The sequence below is a fragment of the Triticum aestivum genome, chromosome 2B (assembly GCF_018294505.1).
Source record: "Triticum aestivum cultivar Chinese Spring chromosome 2B, IWGSC CS RefSeq v2.1, whole genome shotgun sequence".
Classification (NCBI taxonomy): domain Eukaryota; kingdom Viridiplantae; phylum Streptophyta; class Magnoliopsida; order Poales; family Poaceae; genus Triticum; species Triticum aestivum.
Window position 1 is genome coordinate 403,006,298 of NC_057798.1, and position 21,151 is coordinate 403,027,448.

The following is a 21,151-nucleotide window of genomic DNA, read 5'->3' on the forward strand; positions in this document are numbered from 1 at the left end:
CCAGGTCTCGGACGCAGGTTTGGAGTCCGGTCACCTCTTCCGGATTGCCCCACGACAGGCCCGTCTCTTTCCAAGATGTGAGCCGGGTGGGGATGCCGGATCGAAATTCAGGGGCCGCTGCCCATTTAGGGTCACGCGGCTCGGTAATATAAAACCACCCAGATTGCCACCCTTTGATGGTTTCCACGAAGGCACCCTCGAGCCAGGTGACGTTGGCTATCTTGCCCACCATGGCGCCTCCGCATTCCGCCTGTCGGCCTTGCACGACCTTCGGCTTGACGCTGAAGATCTTCAGCCATAGGCCAAAGTGGGGCTGGATGCGGAAGAAGGCCTCGCACACGACGATAAACGCCGAGATATTGAGGATGAAGTTCGGGGCCAGATCATGGAAGTCCAAGCCGTAGTAGAACATGAGCCCCCGGACGAATGGGTCAAGAGGAAAACCCAGTCCGCGGAGGAAATGGGGAATAAAAACAACCCTCTCATGGGGCCTAGGGGTGGGGATGAGTTGCCCCGCATCTGGGAGCCGGTGCGCGATGTCGTTAGACAAGTATCCGGCCTTCCTCTGGTTTTTGATTTGTCCCTCCGTGACGGAGGAGGCCATCCATCTACCTCCCGCTCCTGACATGGTTGGAGAAGGTTGAGGTGGGAAGTGCGGGCTTGGGCGCTGGAGCTCGAGCGCGCAGGGACGGATAAGCAGAGAAAGAGGGCGTGAATGGAAATGGCGGATTCTTATCCCCTTATATGGGCGGCCAAAACTACGAGCCCCCCACCGGCCTAATAAAACTCGCTTATCCCCCAAGCGTCGCGGTTAATGGCGCGGTTGGGTTACCCACACCCGTATTGATGAGAATCCCGGAATAAGGGGACACGATCTCTGCTTTGACAAGACGTGCCAGGGAAACCGCCTCGCTAAATGCGCTAAGGTGGAACAATAAAATGAATAAAGAGCTTGGCTGTGGCATGATGTCACGCCACGGAATACGTCAGCAGACCGATTGATACGAATATTATTCTCTCTACAAAGGAATGGGGAACTTATTTTGCAGAGCCGGACACTACCCTGGTGTTCAACATCTTCTATGAAATATTTGGAGGAGGAACCCGCCTTGCAATGCCGAAGACAACTTGCGCGCCAGACTCGTCGTCATTGAAGCCTGGTTCAGGGGCTACTGAGGGAGTCCTGGATTAGGGGGTGTCCGGATGGCCGGACTAAGACCTTTGGCTGGACTCCCAGACTATGAAGATACAAGATTGAAGACTCCGTCCCGTGTCCGGATGGGACTTTCCTTGGCGTGGAAGGCAAGCTTGGCGATACGATATGAAGATCTCCTCCCATTGTAACTGACTCTGTGTAACCCTAGCCCTCTCCGGTGTCTATATAAACCGGAGAGTTTTAGTCCGTAGGACGAACAACAATCATACCATAGGCTAGATTCTAGGGTTTAGCCACTCCGATCTCGTGGTAGATCAACTCTTGGACTACCCATATCATCAATATTAATCAAGCAGGAGTAGGGTTTTACCTCCATTGAGAGGGCCCGAACCTGGGTAAAAACATCGTGTCCCTTGTCTCATGTTACCATCCGCCTAGACGCACAGTTCGGGACCCCCTACCCGAGATCCGCCGGTTTTGACACCGACAGCGTCCCATTCTAAAATATGAAACGCATGTCTTCTTGCTAAAATCAATGAGCAAAATTTGACAGGGTTGTCCCATTCGAAAATATCAAATGCCTACGATTGTGGAATGGGCAGGGTTTGCCATCAGTTCGGACATTGACATGGCACCTCGTGCTAAATAAACCACATGTTCTTTTTGTGCAGTTCCACCAAAATCAACCAAAATCGCGCGTCGCTTGTATGATTTCACCCTTATATGTTGCAATGCCTTGAACTTAACGGCACCTCCTTTCTTGTGGTGGAAATGAATGATTCAATGTATTCATGAACACTTTGTGCAGTTCCCATTGAAATCAAGCCGGGCACCCCTATTTGCACAAATACAAAAGAAGTGATTAGTATAAAGCAAACTGTACTATGAATTGACAGTTTAAACAGGAACCTACATGGTCCATGTAGAGACACTTTTAGAAAAATGGAACTCACCGGAAAGAATCCTAGAACAACATTGTACTCGCGCATCACATCAAGAAAATGGAGATTTGTCAGTCCTTCTGAGCCGAAGTTAGTTTGGTCTTGTGGGGAGTAATGTAACCATCCTTCAACTGCTCCTTCTGATGAGAAGATAGACAGGGCTTCTTCATCCTGGCATAATCGGAACTAGTCACTTCACGTACTCCATATTCTTCTTCAGAGGAGGAGGATCCTGTTGTGTGCAAAGACAAGAGGACAACTAAATGCTAGCATCCCTGTTTTCTCAAAAAAGGAAAGGAAATATTTAAAACAGCACAGATGAAGCACTTCTCAAGGACAATACCACTTTTTCATGACAGTATCTAAACAGTAGCACAACACCAATAGAGATGTCAAAGCTCAATCATATGGGTGAAGTCGCTGGGCGAGTACCAACCTTTGTCAGGAGGCTTATTGTGTAGAGCATACAGATGAAGCACTTCTCCGGAACCATCTATTGCTATCTACTGTGGTGGCCATGCTTACTATATACTCCTCGATTAGTTTAATGTTTCCAACATCTTCTTGTGCAGTTCCACTAAAATATATGGTAACTTCAAAGAAGATCCCTGTTTGCACAAGTAGAGATAATTACGTATTACATTAAGAGTGGCATCAAATCAGTGACAAAACAATTGCTCGTTCCATCCATAGCAATAAATTAAGATGCAAAACTATATCATTACTTGTGTCATCACAGTTCTAGTGCTTCATTACAGCACCGGAAGGTTATTTTTGTTTTTCTTCCGCTTGTTCTTCCCCTTCATCACTTGGTTCAATAACAGACAAGATTTGCCTTCAATATAAGATTTGGCATGTCAATTAGGGAGCACAAGTATAGCACTAAACAATGAAATTAATTTTCCAATGAAAGTGGCAAAATACAGGCCAACAGCTGTGAAATATCCTTATCTTACCTCAATGGGATATTACGGTGCACATACAGATTGGAAGTCTTGTCTCCATTTGTGCAGTTCACTAAAATCAAGCAACATTACCATAAAAGTAGCACAACATATGAAAGCACACTGCAGAATCATGTGAAAGAAGGCTAGTACTGACCTCTCATGACGCGGAATTCAAACAACTCACAAGAACAAGATCTGAACCAAATTTGCCAACACGGATAGTAAGTAAGATCTCCTCTTGGGCAGTTCCACTAATATCAAGCAATCAAGCAACGTTGTCGGTGTGACATTTTGGTTGAACTGCACAAAACACTTTGAAAACAAAAATGTTTTGTGTAGTGCAACAAAAGGTCATAATGGCAATGAGGTGAAGTAGATAACCTTGTTTACACAGAGGTGCAAAGGAAACAACTAGTGGTCAATAATGGTGGATGACATAGAAGTCAACAAAAAGAAGCATCTAACTTACCTAAATGGGAAAGAAAGCAAGACAGTAGCATTTCTCAAACGGTGGCATTGATTAATATTAACAGAGAGATTATATTAACAATAAATTGTTAAACATGTAATTTGCTTTTAACTGTGGCATTGCATCAATTTTCCAGCAGCATTATTAGAGGGTGCTTGTTTACAGGGACATTTTGGTGTAGGGCCTAAAAAACTCCGTGTCAGTCCCATCTAAACCAAACAGGAGGGACTTTTAGGGACAAGAAGTGGGCATTTGGGACTAAAGAAAGAAGACCCCGAGGGAGAGTCTTTTTGGGACTTCTTCCAACAGTTGCCCCTGCCACGCATCACACCTTGTCTCTATTAGTTTATTACTAGGGGTAACATGGTCTTTTAGCATGTCATTTAATAACTTCTAGTCCATGTTTAGTCCCTGGAACCAAGCAGGTAGGGACTAGGGAGTTTTTAACCAAACAGGGCCTTAGATTAACAACAGCTAAAGAGTTGCACGGGACGGTGGACACACCAGCACCATGTGCATCTAACGATGTACTGGGGTGATGCACAGTCTGTTGCAACAAAGAACAAACAACCAAGGAGCATATTTGTGTTGGTCCCAATTCTGTTATCTTTAGACACATTTCCCTATGTGAGCGCATCAAATCTAGTCCTGCTCAAACTCTACAGCCTTGTTCCACAAACAAAAGATCAGTTCGTTACAGATGTGCGTACTACGTTTGTCATTGTTTTCCCTTTTCGACCAATGTAGGTGCTGGATGGCGAGTCTGTACTAGTACTTTCCCCCCTTCCTTTCCTCTTTGAACCACGTCTTAGATTTATTCTATACAACTTTCGCCACTACTTTCCCCCATTCCTTTCCTCTTTGAACCACGTCTTAGATTCATGCGATACAACTTTCCCCACTACTTTCCCCCTTCCTTTCCTTTTTGAACCACGTCCTAGATTCATGCTATACAACTTTTCCCACTACTTCCACCCATTCCTTTCCTCTTTGAACCACGTCCTAGATTCATGGTATACAACTTTCCCAAGTACTTTCCTGTTTGATGCAACACCTAGATTCAAGTGCAGAAGTGGAAAAAACCCACATGCAGCTAGAGCAATGCATGTGAAATAAGTAAATTATACCTTAAGGTTCTTGGGGTGTGGTTCGGTGGGCGACCGGAGGCCGTTCGGCCCACACTATGTACGGTGGCGAAGAAGAAGGGGTCGGAGGCCCTCCCGCGCCGCCGCTGGGTGAAAGTGAATAGTTGCACCGGTAGTGGATTCCCTCCCTCGCCGACGGCGACAGCGTTAAGCCTCCTTCCCTTCCCGGCGGACGGATCTTGTCGACTCTTTGACCAATAGTGAGGGGAGAGAGAGAGAGGCCAACGAAGTCTTGTTTAGATCTGGACAGGGTGAGATAGTGTGAAGAGAACACCTACAAGCGCTGAGAGAGAGAGGCCAACGAAGTCTTCTTTAGATCTGGAGAGGGTGAGAGAGTGTGAAGAGAGCAACTACAAGCGCTGAGGCTCCAGCGTGTATATATATATTGGAGAAAGAGTGTGAAGAGTGCAAACCCTAGAAAACAAGCGCCGAGGCCGCAACATATACGTGATGAGGTGATTATATGGTCACTACGAGATCGTATAGCTCTGTATCCATCCATTTTGACCAGTCAAAGAATCCTCCTGGCATGAATTATGCTCAAGTGTAGTTATCGAACCCGAGACCTCAAGTTTGATGAACGAACAGGCTAACTAGCTACACAACCCTACCATTATGTTCAACGAGAGGAAAATAACCTTTTATACATTCGTGTATTTGTATGACAAGCATGCCGTGTTTTTTTTGTGGGAGTCATTGGGATTTAAATCATAATCGTGTCATGTGGCTTTGGTGGTAAGACTCTGCAGTGGTGCAGAAATAATGCATCCTTAGTCACCTTACCTCTCTCCACGTAGTACATTGGGTCCCACCAGTGAGAGGGTGAAACAAACAAATTAATAAGAGAAATTAAAAGCGTCGGCGGTGTATCTTACCTCACATATCTCGCTACTGCTCGGGAACATTGTCCAATTGACCCCTCTATTCGCTCACGTACTATTTTAAGTGAATCCTTATTATAACATGCACACAATTTTTGGCACTTGTATTCGACCTAAGTCAGTGTGCCACCGTATCTCGTACTACTCCCTCCGTCTAGGTGTAATAAGTCACGTTAGAAGGTGCAGCGGGACCAAGGTGCAAGTAGATTGGAGGAGAAGGAGAAACTTGACCGGTCATTCCTCCAATCAAAGCCCTGGTTTCTGTCTCTAAATGCAACAATTAATCCAAACAACTAAGAGATGCCATTTTAGCTACCATGCAGGGCCACGTATTAACTCGCATGCAAGCCGACTTTCATTTCTTGACTGATCAACGCGTAGTTGCGCTCCATGCATTGGGTTTCCGGGGGAGATAACAAGGCAGAGTAAGGAGCGTTTGGATGAAGCTGCAGCCTAATCGGCGCCGACAGCACCGTGATACCGAATCAAGAAGAAAATGCGGCGATTAGTGTACAAGCTCTAATTGGCGCTCCATGCATCGGATGAAGCTGCAGCCTAATCGGCGCCACCAAAGAGCTTGTACACTAATCGCCGCATTTTCTTCTTGATTCGATATCACGGTGCTGCCGGCGCTCGGTCCCGAGCCGACATGACGCGTCTCCATCCACGGCGGCGTCGTCGGCCACTTTCTCCACGACGTCGCTCCCTCGGCGATGACGTCTACATCGGTAGGAGTTGTTGCTGCTTTAGCTCTCGCTCGCGCTGCTGCTCTACTCTTGCTCTCGGTCCCCTGCCTGGTCTGCTCTTTCTATTGCTCTTGCTCGTGCTGCTGCTCGCGCTCTTGCTCTTGCTTGTGATGCTGCTCCGATTTAGCTACACTTCAGTCGACTGAATCGACTTTTGGGTCAATCAATTTTCAGGGGTGGGGGGGGGGGCTCGCCGGAGTTAAGGAAGAACCAGCCGCAGCGGGGAGGAGGGCTCGCCGGAGAGGTACCCCACTATCTATCTTAGGGTTCAGGGGTGGGGCGGTGGCATGGGGATTGCCGGAGAAAAAGCTTAGCACAGGGGGGCCTAGAGGGATGGCCGGGGCGGCGGCGGACCGGCGGTGGGGAGTGTTTTCGGGGCGGGAGGGGCGGCGCACCGCCGGCCACAGGCGGGGGGGGGGGCGGCGCACCGCCGGCCACAGGCGGCAGGGGGCGGCTATTTGGCCGGTGGGGGCTGGCGGCTCAGGGGGGTGGAGGTTGAAGATGAACTGCAGGCCCTTGATTTTGTATCGAACGGCTGCAAAAATGACTGACTAGAGATCAAAAAGTCAGTCGACTGCCGTGCAGCCTCACCTCTAGTGCGTTCAGTTTCGACAGTAAACTGTAAGCATAGCATCAGATCGTTTAGTTATTTGCTACAGCTTTCTTCATGGAAAGTATCAGTTCCTTATACCACGAGATCATGTCACTCCCGGATACCGGAGAAATACTTTGTGTGCTATCAAATGTCACTTCGTAACTAGGTGATCATAAAGGTGCTCTACAAGTATCTCCGAGGGTGTCTGTTGAGTTACATGGATCGAGACTAGGATTTGTCACTCTGTATGACAAAGAGATATCGTTGGGCCCTCTCGGTAATACAACATCATAAGAAGCTTGCAAGCAAGTGACTAATGAGTTTGGTCATGGGATCTTGTATTACGGAACGAGTAAAGAGACTTGCCAGCAACGAGATTGAACTAGGTATGGAGATACCGACGATCGAATCTCGGGCAAGTAATATATAGCTGGACAAAGGGAATTGTATACGGGATTAACTGGATCCTGGACATCATGGTTCAACCGATAAATATCTTCGTTCAATATCTAGGAATCAATATAGGCATCCAAGTGTCGCTATTGGTTATTGACCGGAAAGGAGTCTCGGTCATGTCTACATGATTCTCGAACCCGTAGGGTCGCACGCTTAACGTTCGGTAGTGCTAGGGTAGTATTGAGATATTAAGAGTGGAAAGTACGAAGGTTATTCGGAGTACCGGATGGGATCCGAGACATTATGAGGAGCTCTAGAATGGTCTGGACGTAAAGATTTAAATATGGAAAATTGTTGTCGGGGTTCCGGGAAAAATTCCGGTTTTTTCAGTATTGTACCGAGAAGTCACCGAAGGTTCAGCGGGGTCCAGAAGTCCTTGGAGGGTTCGACCATGTCCCAAGCAGTAGCATGGGCTGTAAGGGGCGTCCTGGCCTTATTGGGTCTGGCGCACGAACCCCTACTTGGCCCATGCGCCTAGGGGAAGGGCAACCCGAAGGGGGAGGCCCTCCACTTGGCTTGGAGGGCACTCCTCCTCCCTTGGACGCCTCTCCTCCTTGGAGGAGGGTCTAGGGCTGCACCCTAGCCATCCCACACCCCTATATATAGTGGGGAGGGGGTGTAAGGGCTGGAGACACCAAACCCAAGTCTCCTCTCTCTCCCAATAAGATTCCACCTCGACCCGTCAGTGGTTGGCGAAGCCCTGTCGGTGTTCCGCTGCCATTACCACCACCACGCCGTCGTGTTGGTTCAGATCTCATCTACCTCCTCTCCCTCTCTTGCTGGATCAATAAGGAAAGGATATCATTGAGCCATACGTGTGATAAACTTGGAGGTGTCCATTCGGCACTAGATCAGATTGGATCGCGATTGCATCGTGAAGAGTACGACTACATCAACCGTGTTACGATGCTAACACTTTCGGTCTAAAAGGATATGTAGACACACTCCCCTCTCGTTGCTATACATTTCCTAGATTAGGTGTTGGGTCTTCCGTAGGAATTTTTTTGATTTTCATGAAATGTTCCCCATGAGTGTGTTCATTATCATGTTGCTTTGCATGATCATATACCGCTGATATGATATTTGTGGAAAAGCCACCATTTATCATTGTTATACATGTTATGCTAGATCATTGCACATCTTGGTACACTGCCATAGGCAATCATATAGAGTCATATTGTTTTAATTTATCGAGCTGTAAGTAAAAAGAAGTTTGATGATCATCATTATTAGAGCATTATCCCAGTGAAGTAAAGAATGATGGATATCGATGATTCCTCCAAAAAGTGGGGATGAGGTTCTTGATAATGCTCTTAAAAAAGAAAAAAGAAAAAAATGCGAGAAAAAGAGAGAAGGGACAATGCTACTATCCTGTTACCACACTTGTGCTTCAAAGTAGCACCATGCTCTTCATATAGAGAGTCATGATTTGTCACTTTCATATACTAGTGGGAACATTATAGAACTTGGCTTGCATATTCCGATGACGGGCTTCCTCAAATGTCTGAGGTCTTCGTGAGCAAGCAAGTTGGATGCACACCCACTTAGTTTCACTATTGAACTTTCATACACTTAGAGCATCTCCAATAGAAGATGTATATGCAAAAATAACTATCGTTTGCATCTCCGAGGTCCAAAAATACCTCTCCAACAGATGGTGTAGATGCAAAAAAAAAATACATCTCTACCTCCCGAAGATGTAAACTACAACACCTCGCGGTGAAAATTTCCATCTCCACCTACACGAGATGTAAAAACGCAACCGCTCGCCAACTGCCTAACTGTCGTTCCATTCTCTTCCGCACGACCACCCGCCGCCCGACTGCCGCTCATCTGCCTCCCGCCCATCGCCCGTCGTCGCCATGGCTGACGCCGATGACCCCGTCGCCTTCTCCGACTCCGCTGCCTGTGCCCTGGCCCACCTTGCCATGGCTACCGCCTCCATGCCAACTTTCCCCAATGTGGCCGCCTCCGCCTCCATGCCATCGCTAAGCCGCCGCCCAGGATTTACCCCACCCGGGCCGATCACCGACATACTGGAGGTTGCAAAGTAGAAACGGGCCACCAAGCCTCGCGGTGGAGGCATGAAGCGGCTAGCGGCGTGTAGCCGCAACCCTACGGGGAACCAACCTTGACCAGTGAAAATCTTGAAGCCGGATGCAGCTACGACGGGTTATTTACAGCCACTGTCAACCTTGGTGTCCTCCTCCGGCCACAGAGCTCCTCATACACCTCATTCGCCACCACTAGTGGCCATGGAGGAAGATGTGTCCACGCCGACGGCAATCACATCCAACATGTTCGATGATATATCGCAAAGGTAAAATAAATGTGTGCATTTCTTTCTTGTTTCAATAGAATGTGAAGTCGATTCTGTGTATGTCCATTTGTAGTCTCGATTTGATGAATCTTTCATGCATGCGAGAAATGTGACTAATGATGATTATTCACATGAGTATGCATCACAAGAACATGAAACTTATTGGCAGCGCATCAAGGATATTTCGATGCGTGCAACACTAGCGGCCACTATCGCTCAAGTGACTCCCTTCATCAATGTTGGGGCACCATCAATACCGAATTTCAAAAGTGGGTGGGTTGCTTGGCAAATGTTGATGAACCATAGTGGTTGTGGTGATAGTGACTTGGTAATCAACATTTGTTCTTGTGTGCTTTCTCTACTTTTCGAAATTGTTGAAATGTTGACTAGTTTGATGATGACACATTGGTTATTTTTTTGTAGAAAATTATTATGAAAGGATTATTTTGAGATAGGAACAATAAAGGAGAGAAGAGGAAGAATAAAGGAAGATCTTTCACTTTTCATCATTGCTACAAAGAGCTCAAGGATGAGGAGAAGTGGAAAACTAGAGAAGTTTCCGATGCTTTGAAGAAGAAAAATGTGGTGGGGGAGGATGAAGAAGATTTCCCCGGTGATGAGAGAAGGAGCCCAACCCCTCATTTGGCGACAAAATCATATAGGCCTGATGGAACTAAGAAAGTCAAGGGAACCAAGGCGGGAGACAATGATCTCAAGGAAGGATTTGATGCCATCGTCCTGGCGAGGAAAGAGTATGCGGAAGAAAAAATTTGTTAAATCAAAGAAATTGAGAGGAGTGAAGCTGAGCAATGGAGGGCGGCGGCTGAGGAGAAGAGGGTGGCGACCGAAGAGAGGTTGGCGGCGGCCGAGTAGAGAAAGTTTGAGCTTGAGGAGAGAAAGGCGGTGGCCGAGGAGATCAAGATGGTCAAGGACAAGGCACTCAAGTTTATGTTTATGGTCACATCTACTCTTGATGCCAAGGCAAAGGCGTATGTTGAACTTTTCCACGATGAAATGCTCATGAAGAAGGAAATGCTCATGAGAAGCATGATGGGAGGAGGAATCGAAGGTCCTCTGGGAGGAATCAGATGGGGAATGAGAGGTCCCATGGGAGGAATGGGAGGAGGAATGGGAGGTGCCATAGGAGGAGGAATGGGAGGTGCCATGGGAGAAGTAATGGGAGGGTACATGAACATGATGGGTGATGCCATGAATGGTGCATTGGTGGCAACATGGATGGTGGCTTCGGTGGCATGGGAGGTGGCTTCGTCAGGCAACATGATGAGTAGCATGAGAGGTGGCTTTGGTGGCAATGTGATGAGTGGCATGGGAGATGGCTTTGGCGGCAACATGATGAGTGGCATGGGAGGTGGCATTGAAGGTGCTTCCGGTGGAGTTCGCGACAACGAGACTTCAATGCAAGAAAACATCGACAAATAAGCCATTGATGATGATCATACCACCATCCACAATGGCACTAGTGACAACAAAGAGGACACAAATTGAGTGATTTCTGTGTGCATTTTCATTTGTTGGACCAACAACTTCATTTGAGACAATTAACTTTTGCTTATAGGATTTAAAACTATGTTGATGATGCACTTTGTTGCTAGAATTATGAAAATTCAACGTGCAAATGCGGTTGTATAGTGGCCGAACAACAGTCGCGCGTCGACAACCGGTTTTACACCCCTAGTTTGCATCTTCTGTTGGAGTAGTTGTTTTACATCTCCGTTTTGCATCGTCTGTTGGAGTTGGCACTTTTTTGGAGATGCACAAAGCACTTTTTGGAGATGTAAATTTTTACATCTCCTGTTTTGCATCTTCTATTGCAGGTGCTCTTATAGCTCTAGTGCATCCATTGCATGGAAATCCCTACTCCTCAGATCGATATTGATTGAAAGGCCTCTCCATTGACTATCGATCCGCCGAGTTGATGTGAGACTTTCTCCACTTTTGTCTTCCCTTATATCTCTACCAACATATTCTATTTCACTCATAGTGCTAAGTCCATGACTCACGCTCATGCATTCAGTGAAGTTGAAAATGCTGAAGCACGTGAAAAAGTATGATACAGTTGCCTCGTTTGACACCGGGGTGCTCATGATTTATATTTTTTGATGAAGACGGACTCATGCCATGCATACATAATTCAATGAGTAGGGATAACATTTGTTAAGCATCATATATTTTGAAGAGTAATGATTATGTTCAAGTATTCATGGATATTATTATGTTGATATCAATTACTTTGCCTTTTCTCAATATTCATACCGTAAAATATTACATGTTAGACATGCTAGGTAGCACTCAACATAAAAAATTCTGGTTTTATCATTCACCTACTCGAGTACTAGCAAGAATAAGCTTGGGGATGATGATACGTCTCCAACGTATCTATACTTTTTGATTGTTTCATGCTATTATATTACCAATTTTGTATACTTTATATGCAATTTTATATCATTTTTGGGAACTAACCTATTAACCTACTGCCTAGTGCCAATTCCTGTTTTTTTTCTTTTTTCGCAGAAAAATAGTACCAAACGAAGTCCAAACGCGATGAAACTTACAGTGATTTTTTTTCTGGACCAGATGGGACCCTAGAATATTCGGGAGGGGGCCAGAAGACTGACGAGATAGCCACAAGCTCACACGGTGCGCCCCCAGGCGGGGGCGCCACCTGAGCTTATGGGCCCCTCATAGCTCAGTTTGCCCTAATTCCACTTCTATAAATTCCCTAAAATCTCAAAACCACCAGAGCAAGACCAAAACAATTTTCAGCCGCCACAAGCCTATGTTCTTCCATGATCCTATCTGGAAGCCTACGCCGATACTCTACCGGAGGGGGAAGCGACCATGGAGGGCTTCTACATGAACCTTGATGCAACTTCGATGATGTGTGAGTAGTTTATCATAGACCTACGGGTCCATAGTGATTAGCTAGATGACTCTATGATCTTCAAAATAATGTTCTCCTCGGAGTTCTATTTGATGTGATCTTCTTTTCCGGTCTGTTTGTTGGGATCCGATGAATTGTTGGTTTATGATCAAATTATTCATTGAAAGTAATTGAGTCTTTTCTAAACTTTATTATGTGTGATTGTTATAGCTATGTAATGTTCTTTGATCTATCTGTTTGGTTTGGTCAACTAGATTGATTTATCCTCAACGGGAGGTTCAATCTTGCAATGTCCTCACCTCGTGACAGAAGAGGTAGCGAGGCACGTATTTGTATTGTTGCTACTAAGGGGAAAAGGACGGGGTTCAGTCATATTGCTTGGTCTTATTCTGTCTACATTATGTCATCATGCTCCAAGCGTTACTCCGTTTGTTATGCAAGCATTACTCCGTTTGTTATGAACTTAATAGCTTAAGATGCATGATGGATAGCGGTCGAGAGGTCGAGTAATAGTAGTATATGCAGGCAGGAGTCGGCCTACTTGTCAAGGACATAATGCCTATGTACATTATCATGCCATGAATAACGTCATAACTATGTGCTTTTCTATCAATTGCCCAACCATAATTTGTCTACCCACCATATGCTATTTTTATGAGAGAGATGCCCCTAGTGAAACCTATGGACCCCAAGTCTATTTCAATCATATTACAAAAAATACCTTGCTACAATTTCTTTACTTTTATTTTACTTTGCAATTTACCTATCCACTACTACCAGATTTGATCCTTGCAATTAACGAGTACAAAGGGGATTGACAACCCTCTTGCCCGCGTTGGGTGCAAGTATTTGCTCATGTGTGTGTAGGTACTATCAATGATTGTTTGCGTGAATCTCCTATTGGTTCAATAACCTTGGTTCTCTACCGAGGGAAATATGATTTGCTACTATATTTCTTCACCCTTCCTCTTCGATGAAAATACCAATGCAGCTCACAAGTAGCATTGTCTACATCACCGTTCCTCTTCCAAGAATCCAACAACTCCTATAAGAGTAGCACCCGTCGCATGCCTTGAAGAACCTATACGAGAGGATGAGTTGGGGACAGGTTGGATGCCCGTCACGGCGGGAAGTGTTGGAAATATGCCCTAGAGGTAATAATATTGTATTATTATATTCCATGTTTATAATTAAGAGTTTATATTTCACGCTATAACTGCTATGATCCTGGAATGTGCTATTCAGTGGAAAAATCATATGCACGTGTGGAATGATAAATGGTAAAACCTGATTCCTAGTCTCGCCTCTAAGACTAGCTCAAGCGTTGTTAAAGTTCATGTTTTCTGGATCTTAGGATATCGTTAAATCTAACAATAGTCATAAAACAACTTTGAGAATATGACGTTGGAAGAACGATCATATTGAATTGACCCGAACTTGTTTGTTATACTTTGAGATACAGTCATCACAACTCAATCGTTATAACATGGAGAGTTAACGCATGCTTTAGTTCCTTAGACCACGAGAGCATCGTAATCACTTCTTACCATACGATGTACTTTGGGGTTGCTCGAACCTCATCTGTAGCACGGTGACAACTTATAGGTTCATTGGAAAGTTTGACAAGGGGCTAGATAGCTCAGGAGTGGTATTTAATCCTCTGACAATGGAGAGATATTCTTAGGGCCCTCCCGGTGTGTCGGTATCCATCATCGTCTGGCCAGACACAGGTGACTAGATCACATGGATGCTGGAAGATGTCAACGAGAAAGAAGAACAAAACTGGTAACAAGCAAACAGGTATAGTGAGCATGAGAATGACTTAAGAGGATACTGATATATCTCACCTCGGGTTTTGTAAAGTATCACCAAGCAAAGGGAATAGCACATGATAACCAAAGGTTCACTCAAATGCCATTCGTGTACTCACGGGGATAGACATGGATGTCCATGGTTTCGCTATCGATCATTGAACGAAAGAGGTTTTGTTCATGTATATGTTTTACCGAACCTACAGGATTACAAGCTTAAGTTAATCACGATCTGCTGAGTATTTTTGGAGCAATAGTTACGAGAAAATATTTATGAAATAGTTTCATTAATGTTCGAAATAGTATCGAGAGGAACCGGAAGCATTTCAGAGTTATCAGAAGGGATTCAGGGTTTACCGGGTAATACCGGTAATTGATAGATAGGTGGAAAATGTTCCCGGAGATGTTAAGTTAATAAAAAATGGCTCTAATAATGACTTAAGAGGTTTTTATATTTAATTAAATATCAACTGGCCTTAAAAGGTCAGGTGGTGGGAGACCCAATAACAAAAGGTGGCGCCCCTAGCTTGTTGGACAAGCTTGGGGAGGCCAAATCGGGGTGGGAGGACTTCTCCTCCCCCTTGGCCGGCGCAAGGGAGGGGACTCCTCCTTTCCCCCTTGTGTCACCCCTCCCTCTCCCTCCAACATATATATACTTGAGGATTTGGCCCTTTGATGACACAAGTTTCAGAGCCTCCTCTATTTCTCTAGTTCTAGTTCTAGTTGATCGAATTAGAGCTAGATCTTAGCCTCTATAGTCCTCATAATTTGAAGCCCAATGTGGTTCTAATTTTGTACCTCGAATTCTCCGGCAACGATTAGCTCTGGACGGCGACGCGCTGCCGGATCGTGAAGATCGTACGCTTGTAAACTGTGGAGAGGACGTGCTTCCGGTCTTCGGTTCGAGGAATTGTTCGTGAACGGTTCAAGGGACTTAGAATACAATCTACACCGACTCTTTTTCTGATGCACTCAGAGTTGGTAACGATCCGATCTAAACCGTTAATGCATCTTCATAGTGTTCTCCATTTGATCGTAGGACGATTTTCCGATTTGTTTTCTACTACATTTCCCAACAGGAAGGGCTCCTCTACCTCCTCCGTAACAACACCCTCCTCCTCCTCCCCTTCCCGCCCCCTGTAAGCGACTTCAAATCCCCCCACACCCTCTGGAAAGTTTTGGCCCCTCCCAAGGTCAAGTTATTCTCATGGTTGGCTCTTCACGGAAGGCATTGGACGGCCGACCGACTACATAAGAGAGGGTCGGAGAACTATGGGCTTTGCACTCCTTGTAAGTTCGCCAATGGCTCCTGACTTGTTCTACAAGTGTAGATACACCTTGTGTGTATGGCGATTGGTCAAGGAGCGGATTGGCTTCGTAAGCCTCGAGATGGACGGATGGGCGTCCATGCGCTCCATCAAGCAATGGTGGGTAAACATGTCGAGACCAAACATCGCGGACCGGAAGGCCATAGCGTCTCTCATCATGCTTGTTAGTTGGGTAATTTGGAATGAACGGAATGCCAGAGTCTTCAGTAAGAAGTCGACACCTCCATTCTACATCTTCAAGAGCATTCAAGAAGAGTCGAGGCATTTGAGGAATAACATACCGCGAGAGTAGCTCGGTGATGTAATAATGTTCTGATGGGCTATGAGTTGAGCCAAACAATGAACCTTGTATTTCACCTTCTCCTTAATGAATGAGGCAAATCTTTTGTCTCGGTTTCATTTTTTTCTATTACAATTAGAACTAAGAGATATATGTTATTATAACACCAAAGTTTTTTTTGGCTCAAATTATGACACCAAAGTTACCTACCTCACAATTAAGTTGCTGCACATGTTGCAAAAAAATAATTACCTTTATAAATATGTGGTATGTGTAGGTTTTGTTGTTAGTCCGGCCATGAGCTACCGCAAGACAACAACAATAGCTACAAATTAACTTTAATTGCTACATCAGTGATCAGTGTTGTCCATGATGTGACAGTGTAGCCTGTGGAATCTCGTTCACTTGTAATTATCGTGCAAGAGTATTTTACTTTTCGAATCTTTTATATGCGCCAATAGAATATTGGTTCATCATTGCAACCTGTGGAAGCTTCTTTGATCATTGCGGAGAGTGTGTGGATTGCCAACCCTTGCCAGTTCCTGTGCGCGGTTGCCAAAATTTTCAGAAAAAAGAAAGATAATTAAATCAGTAAAGCTGCATGGCCATTAACCTATAACAGTTTGGTATTATAGAAAAGAGTATACGTTCACATATAATGAAGTATAGCAGTAGTTGCAAAATAACAAATAGTCCCTTTGTTAGTGATCTAAAATATCTTATACTATTAGTTTATAGTGGCAATAATGCTCAAATATAGTAGTACATTTTTTTTACATATATATGGCTGTGTTCCAAGACAATGACGGATCATGATTGTGCCTAATTCCAAATAGTGTGCTTGATGTGAATGGGCAGCTGATTATAGGAGGAGACCACACAGCACACAGCTAGCCAGACATGTTGGTGGATAGGGCTGAAGCTTGCTTTTGTCCCGATAGCTACACACACTTCACCTGTACCTGCCATTTCGCCCAGTCGATCACAACACTACTGTTCCAGACGTCTCCATTGTTACATTCGTCTATAATCCCCTGCCATGTACAACTCCTATGCCATGTATTTCGCCCAAGTTCTATTGGCAATTATATTTTGTTTCTTTGCCTTTGGCCATGCATGTCTTGCAGGGGTGAAGCCAGGAAGATAGATCATCATTGTCAACACGTACAAGTAGCATCGGTGCATCCATCCAAGAACGAAGTAGTACTAATATATCCGACGTTTTGCCTCCCAAGCTCAGATGCTTTTGCTGATAAACAGTAATAAAAAAATGATCTTTTTTGGCGTGCAAGATACTTATGTGGGTGATGTCCATGCAAAATTGATGAAGTTTGGACATTCGAGGAGCTCGTGGAAAAAAATAAAATTCTAAGTGTTTGAGAAACATTTTAAGAAAGCACTATTTGGAGCCGATTTTGTCTTTTTTGCACAAGCTCCTTCATTGTCTGGACACCTCGGAAATTTGCACTGACATCACGCACCTGAGCCTCTTGCATGACAAAAAAATCTGTTCTCTTTTTCTTTGCTATTTTTTAGTGATTTTGCTGCTCGCCGGGTGCAGATGAGACTGGGCACTGGTTTGAATTATCTTAATATACCGCTCAAAATAAATAACTCATACTCCCTCCATCCGAAATACTTGTCATCAAAATGGATAAAAGGGGATATATTTAGATACATCCCCTTTTATCCATTTTGATGACAAGTATTTCCGGACGGAGGGAGTACTAATTAACGTGTGTATATTTTTTTTCGTAGACTCACATAAATGAGATTCGTAATAGCCAATGCATCATAACTAAATAAGCAATTATAAAAAATATCAACACATTAAACAAATCCTAAGATAAAAAAAAAGTAGGAATTTAGTGCCACTTGCAGATCGGAACTACAGATGGAATCATCAATTTACGAATAGACGGAATCATCAACTTCCGTGCAGGAGAAGACTTGCGATTGGAGGCCGCGGTGGTTCATGCGAATAGACGAGGCGACAGGGCCAAGTACGTTCTGGGGAGGAAGATAAGCGAGCGTTAGTTTGAGCGATCATCCGGGTTGTAGGCCGTAGCATTGGTACATTTGCACTTAGTGTAGATGTTCATGGGCTGTTGCAAATTGTTTTTTTATTGGGGCCCTTATATTTACTGGGTTTTATGTACATACTCCTCATGGCATTCCAACTTGATCTGAACGCTCTTATATTTCTTTACGGAGGGAGTGCAAGATAGTTTTTGACATTCCACTAATTTGAAGTTTAAAAACAGACACACCATGCATGTAAAAAATCCAACGTTAGTCCCTAGCCATTTGCAATTCGTGTGTTGGAGTGATCACTAGTGAGATTGTAAGGCATTACCTCGGGAATAAATTTGAGAACTTCTTTTATCTTTCGGCGGTGGGTACCCGTGGTAGCGTGCTACTGGCCTGGGATGGCTTGGTGGTGCCACTCTCCAACCCTCACACAACGCAGAATACAATCATTGTGCTGGTAAAACAAGATGGTGGACCTATGTGGTAGATGACCGGGGTATACGGACCCCAAGGAGACGCAGAGAAAGCGGAGTTTATGACGGAGATTAGCGACGTGCGTGACCGAGACCTACATGAAGGACCGTGGGCTTTGGTAGGTGATTTCAACCTCCTCGTCAATCCGGAGGATAAAAACAAGATCACGATAAACCAACAGATGATGGCTAGATTCAAGGTACTCCTCAATAGGCTCGAGCTAAAGGAAATATACCTGAATGGTAGACGCTACACTTGGTCGAATGAACGCCGAGAGTCAACCTTGGAGAAGATCGACCACATCTTCATAACTAACTCGTGAGAGGACATATACCCTAGTAGCATGCTGGCAGCGCTTGGGTCGGCTATATCCGATCATTGTCCGCTTCTTCTAGACCTAGACGCGGAACTCAAGATGGGTAGGCGTTTTGTGTTCGAGAGCTTTTGGCCCAAGGCAGAGGGATTTCAGGAAATAGTGGAGCAGGCTTGGCAGTCGGTATCCTCCATGGGAAACCCATATATCGTCCTGGACAACAAACTACGCGCACCGGCCAAGGCGCTACAGCGATGGAGTGACTGTTCGATTGGCAACGCCCGTCTTCAGCTCGGCATTGCTATGGAAGTGATCGTCCGCTTAGATGTAGCAGCGGAATCAAGAGCCCTGTCGGACGAGGAGCATAACCTGCGGAAAATGTTGAAGAAAAAGCTATTGGGACTCAGCTCGCTCAATCGGACGATCGCCAGAGAGCGATCCCGACTGATGTACTTGAAAGAGGGAGACGCGAACACAGGGTTCTTCCACAGGCAAGCCCGACATCGGCAACGTAAAAACATCATCATCACCCTTCAGCACAAAGGGGAGATCTTTATAGGCCAGGACAACATCGCGGAGGTTCTGGATACCTACTACACGAATCTACTGGGATCGACACCCACGAGGCAACACAAGATCGACTTGGATGTGCTGGGGCTTCCATCGCATGATCTCTCATACTTGGAGACCCCATTCTCACCAGAGGAAGTGGAAACAAAATGATCAAATCGATGCCTCTAGACAAGGCACCGGGCCTAGACGGGTTCACGGACCGGTTCTTTGGGACATGTTGGCACATAATAAAGGGGGACTTCATGAAGACGTTTGATCATTTTCACATGGGTGACATGAGGGGAATGGCAACGATCAACAAAGCCATTGTGTCGCTGCTGCACAAAAAGGACAGGGTGGTGAACATCATGGACTTTCTGCCGGTGAGCCTCGTCTATGGCGCGATCAATTTTTTTGACAAAGTGCTTGCAACACGGCTTGTGGATGATCTCCCGAAACTGGTGGGGCAGCAGCAGAGCACCTTTGTACGAGGTCGGTCGTTACACGACAACTTCATGCTCGTCCAATGCACGGCGAGGGGATTGCACACGCTGAAGAACCCATGGTGATGCTCAAAATGGACATCTCGAAAGCATTCGATTCAATCTAGTGACAGTTCGTCTTGAAAGTGCTGAGAAGATGGGATTCGGAGATAGATGTATATCGTGGATCTGTGGGGATCTGTGGGTTGTTGGCCACCTCTTCTACCAGAATCATGACGAATGGCGTCCCGGGAAAGCCAATCTTGAGTTGCTAAGGGTTGCGGCAAGGGGCTCCCCTATCACCCATGATCTTCATCCTATGCATGGGTCCCCTTCATGGACTCTTCAAGTATGCGGCAAGCAAAGGAATGTTCGCACCGCTAGCCAGAAATGGAATGCATGCTAGGGTTTCCATGTTCGCGGACTACGTCATGGTATTTTTCAAGCCAACAGAGATAGAAACACACACGTGTGGGGCAGTCGTGCAGTTATTTGGGCAGGCGTCTGGGCTGTAAGTAAACATGAACAAGAGCGCGGCCATACCGATCTGGTGCTCTTAGGAGGAAACAAACATGGTATGTGTGGCACTTGGCTGCACGGCTGGAGGGTTCCCATGCACATATTTGGGGTTGCCATTAACACTAAGACAACAAATGGCGGAACAATTGCAAAAATTGGTGGACCAACTCGCAGAATGCCTGCCAAATTGGAAGGCAGCCATGATGCCTAAGAGTGGACGACTAATCCTCATCACGTCCGTGCTATGTGCCATCCCGATTCACTTGAGTTTAGCACTTGACTTGCCGCCGAAGACATTAACAGCTCTAGTCAGAATCTGTCATGGATTTCTACGGTGTGGAAAACAAGAAGCAAAGGGTGGAAATTTTGCCGTTGCGTGGGACACGATGTGCAGGCCCGAGTGGGCTGGTGGACTCGACATACCAAACCTACACTGACTGAACAAATCACTACGGCCGTGATGGCCATGGCTCCAACGGTTTGACACGGCATGGTCGTGGACAGAATTCACCATACCTGTGCCGAAGGAGTCCTTGGCCCTATTCCAAGCGGCAACCCATGCCACGGTAGGAAATGGAAGAAACACTCTATTCTGGGAAGATCGATGGACAAAGGATATGCGAGCTAGCTCCGAAAGTATACGAGAAAGCCCCGAGGCATATGAGGACACAGACAGTCCTGTCAGCGCTAACAAACCACGCGTGGGCGAGGGACGTAGGGCCAGACCTCACAGCGGGAGCTCTAGAGGAATTCCTAAGATTATGGCAAAGAGTATCTACACTTCAACTCACGAAGGACACGGA